This window comes from Mesoplodon densirostris, chromosome 10 (genome assembly GCF_025265405.1).
Source record: "Mesoplodon densirostris isolate mMesDen1 chromosome 10, mMesDen1 primary haplotype, whole genome shotgun sequence".
Classification (NCBI taxonomy): Eukaryota; Metazoa; Chordata; class Mammalia; order Artiodactyla; family Ziphiidae; genus Mesoplodon; species Mesoplodon densirostris.
Window position 1 is genome coordinate 5997901 of NC_082670.1, and position 4754 is coordinate 6002654.

The following is a 4754-nucleotide window of genomic DNA, read 5'->3' on the forward strand; positions in this document are numbered from 1 at the left end:
CTCTACTCTTTGTTGTGGTCCAGGCTTCTCATTGCAGTGGCTTCTCTTTGTTGCAGAGCACAGGTTCTAGTAATGCAGGCTTCAGTAGTTGTGGCTCGCAGGCTCTAGAGAGCAGGCTCAGTAGTTGTGGCACACAGGCTTAGTTGCTCCGCAGCATGTGGGATCTTCCCTGATCAGGGCTCGAACCCATGTCCCCTGCTTTGGCAGGTGCATTCTTAACCACGGTGCTACCAGGGAAGTCCCAGTAAATCACTTTTTCCTGGAAGGAAAAAGTAGGGTATAAATAAATGCATATAAGACTTTGACTTTTCCTTTAGAAAGCCCAGAACTTCCGGTTCTCCACCAATATATGTTTGGAGTGCTGAAATAAGGCAGAAGGGCAGGAAAAACTAGGTAAAACTTTATTAACTTGCTCAGGGACAAGGATCCAGCCAAGTCCATCTATCATATATCAGTCATCTGCTGTGCTAGATACTTGCCTAGACCATTGTGCTCAGAAGTGAGCTGGGTAACGGTGGCGGCTAAGTTCCCAATAACATGGACTTTGTGATTCTATTCACATCTGCAAAATAGGTGAACAATGCCTACCTCACAGGAATGTTGAAGGATTAAATGAGATAATATATTTAGAGCACCCACCACAGAGTCGAGCACATGCTGGGTTTGTAAATACAGTCAGCCCTCAATCTGGGTATTGCACATCCACAGAATGAACCAACCATGGATTTCCAGCTACGGTTTGTTGACTCTGCGGATGCAGAGCAGCGGACACGGAGGGCCGACTGTACAGGGCATTTTCTTTTTCTTTTTTTTTTTTTTAACATCTTTATTAGAGTATAATTGCTTTACAATGGTGTGTTAGTTTCTGCTTTATAACAAAGTGAATAAAAAAATATGGAACGCTTCACGAATTTACATGTCATCCTTGCGCAGGGTCCATGCTAATCTTCTCTGTATCATTCCTATTTTAGTATATGTGCTGCCGAAGTGAGCACGTACAGGGCATTTTCTTTTTTTTTTTTTTTTTTTATTTGCGGTACGCGGGCCTCTCACTGCTGTGGCCTCTCCCGTTGCGGAGCACAGGCTCCGGATGCACAGGCTCAGCGGCCGTGGCTCACGCGGGCCCAGCCGCTCCGCGGCATGTGGGATCCTCCCAGACCGGGGCACGAACCCGCATCCCCTGCATTGGCAGGCGGACTCTCAACCACTGCGCCACCAGGGAAGCCCCACAGGGCATTTTCTATGAGGGACTTGAGTACCTGTGGATTTTGGTGTCCGTGGGAGTCCTGAAAGCAATCCCCCACAGATGCCGAGGGACGATTGTATTCTCTTCCTTCTTTACCCTCTTCCTCAATTAGATGCTAAGATAACTTAATAAAATTATGCTTGCTTTATGAAAAGAATACAATGTGTTGAATGTGCAAATGAACTTTGCCATGTCTTGATCAGAGGGAAACAGGGAGTGAAAGGCAGAGCTCTCTTGTCGTCCATGATCAACGCCAGACAGCTCTGTATGGTCTCATCACTGCGAGGGCTCGAGTAGCAGAGACACTGTGATGCTGGACGGCATCAGAAGAGGAAATATCAATAGATTCAAAGGAGGGGAGGTGGTCAGGTGTGGAATGAGAATTCCCAGCAGCAGCCATCCTTAAGGACACGGAACTCGCCCCTCTGCAGAGCCTGGACTCTGTTGCCTAAAAGCTATCAGTTCCCCACACTGCTTTTCCAAGATCACATCCTACCTGTGCACTCCTTCCTCAGCCTGCACATCTTCTCAGCCCAGACCCAGGACCCAAGCAGCCAACAGCAGGGCCCGGAGTCACTCAGCCTGTTGGGAATTGCCCCAGTGGCATCCTCTTCTGACTGTCCCTGTTCTGCTTGACTTATTTGTAATAAACTGACAGTTTTAAAGTTGGGGATGGGGGCATGGAAAGACTCTTCTTTTGTTGCTACTGGTTCTCTGAAGAGTATGGTTGAGCTTTAAGAGTCTTGGTTCAGTTGCTCTTAGGACCACTCATTCTAACTCAATCGTATTTTACAATCCAATAACCCAATTTATGTTGTGTATGTTAAGATGAAGATGAATTACCTGTTATTACGTATTGAGGATGGTAAAACATAGAGCCCCCTGGCCTTACTCGGTATTTTCAGTCTCACTTCTTATCAGCTTACCCCCATATTTATAGCAATATAGACCTACACAGAGGTGTCCCAAACCCATCACTCTTTTTTGTGTTTTGTGTTTCTTTGCACGTGCTGTTCCCTCTTCCTGGAGTGTTCTGTTGATTTTCGTAAGCATGAAAATGCCTATTCATTCTTCAGTATTTACTTTTTTCTTTTTAACATCTTTATTGGAGTATAATTGCTTTACAATGGTGTGTTAGTTTCTGCTTTATAACAAAGTGAATCAGCTATACATATACATATGTCCCCATATCTCTTCCCTCTTGCATCTCCCTCCCACCTTCCCTATCCCACCCCTCTAGGTGGTCACAAAGCACCGAGCTGATCTCCCCAGTATTCACTTTTGACTTTTACTTACTGCCATGAAGACCATCACCACCCTTCATCCCCTACTCACTTCTTGTTGTGCCTTTATCAGACTTTATTTTAATGATTTATTTATATGCCAGTTTCCTGTGCTATACTGTGAATTCCTTGAATACAAAATCTCTATATTATTTATATTTGTATTTCCAACACAAATATAAATAATATATTCATGTGGGTGTGATAAACACTTCTGCAATTTTACATTAAAGACAAAATATTCGTGAGGGGAATTCCTGTACTTATTTTACACCAGCAGGTTAACGATCTACTTCTGGCGTTATTCCCATCTTAGTTATCGGTTAGAATGAAAATTACACCCTTTTAGGGACACTCCCATAAAAGCTAGTAAATGTTCTCAGTCTTTGTTTATCTACAGGATGGCATGATGCCATAAAATAAATAATTATACATGTGAAGTATATAATATACTGTGTAATTAAAGATTTGATGATAATTGAATCTACTTCCTTGAAAGAGCTGTCTCTTAGCAATTAGTCTTTAGGGCAGCTGTGTGGTGTATCTGCATAGTACAATTTGAGCAGAACAGAGAAACCAAAATAAAAGAAAATCGAGCAAACTAGCCATCATATCAAATCTAACCAAATGTCACTTATACAGAAGTCTGTATCTATTTTAAAGGCTCACTTTTCATTTTTAAGCAGAAATGTTGTTACAGTCACACTTTTTTACCTGTGCTTTTCAGGAGGACCTTTTCATTTAGGAAGTTTAAATATTTGAGGACATGTCTGATTTGCAGGCAGCTCACTCTTAAATTCAAAAGTGGAGATCCCAGAAAATCAGTTTCCTGATCCAACTGAAGGTTTAGAATCATCCAAATGAAGTTGCAGAGATATTCAAAGAGGCTTCAAGTCATAAGGACCCTATGTGCTCTCTTTTAAACATGTCCCTCTTTAAAAGCTGAACTTAAACTTCTTTAGTATCCCAGGGATATCCTTTTCTTTACTCCTAACAATCACCTCTTTGTACTTCTTTCTCCATCTCACAGGGAGCTGGGATTCTCTATATATCACAAACGTATTTTGAGTATCTTCTGTGTGCCAAGCACTGCCACGCACATTATCTCAATGCTCATGCTTTTCTAGAGATGGATCAGAACACTGCAGTGCCCCAGAACCAGTGTCCTGCGGGGCAGGGGAGGGGGGAACGTGACTCTAAGTAGCTTTCTCTTAAGGTAACAGAATTCAACATTCTGCTGAATAGGAAACTGACATATCTTATCCTAAAAAGTAAATTAAAAGGCTATGGAAGCCATAGTGCCTTTTTTTTTTTTTTTTTTGACATAAGAGATGCTGGAAGATTAAACATTTTCTAGCTAAGCAAGCTTTCGGGCATCTGTCATCTGAGTTTTTTTTTGTTTTAATTTAACATGGCAAAGGAAGTAAGTGCCACCAGAATAATAAAGCTTGGGCATAGAAAGTGAACTTAAGAGATCATTTTCTCAGCATCTTGGGGTGGCCCCAAAAGCCTGTGGATCAGTCTGCTGACTCCAAGGGTGAATCTTGCTTCTCCCAATTTGTTGGAACAAATCTTCTCTGCCTATGATTTTTGTGTATTTAGGCATATTTTGGCATCTAACACAAAATGTCTTTGAAATAAAAGCCTGGCCATTTCCACATACTCTCCCAATATCTACCCATTCCAGAGAGTGCCAGGTACACATTGCACCTTGCTTCTGCTCCTCACATCTGCCAGCTCTCCTTTTATTTTATAAAAAAAAATGTATTGGGGTAAAATATGTTTAACAGAAAATTTGCCATTTTAAGTGTACAGGTCAGTGACATTAAGTACATTCACAATGTTGTGCAAGGATCACTATCTATTTTCAAAACTTTTTCACCACCCCAAACAGAAACTGTAAGCATTAAGAAATAACTCTCTTGGGCTTCCCTGGTGGCGCAGTGGTTGAGAGTCCGCCTGCCGATGCAGGGGACACGGGTTCGTGCCCCTATCCCGGAAGATCCCACATGCCGCGGAGCAGCTGGGCCCGCGAGCCATGGCCGCGGAGCCTGTGTGTCCGGAGCCTGTGCTCCGCAACGGGAGAGGCCACAGCAGTGAGAGGCCCGCGTACAGCAAAAAAAAAAAAAAAAAAAAAAAAAAAAAAAAAAAAAAAAAAAGTGGAATCATACAATGTTCGGCTCTTTGTGTCTGGCTTATTTCATTTAGCATAATGTTTTCAAGGT

General features: G+C 42.4%; 1 non-coding gene across 1 annotated transcript; it reads right to left on the bottom strand.

The window, feature by feature from the left end:
- Window positions 1-888: 888 nt before the first annotated feature.
- LOC132498092 (U6 spliceosomal RNA) lies at window positions 889-995 on the bottom strand. Its single transcript, XR_009533704.1, has one exon. It is a non-coding gene; the product is annotated as a U6 spliceosomal RNA (small nuclear RNA).
- Between the last annotated feature and the right edge of the window lie 3759 nt (window positions 996-4754).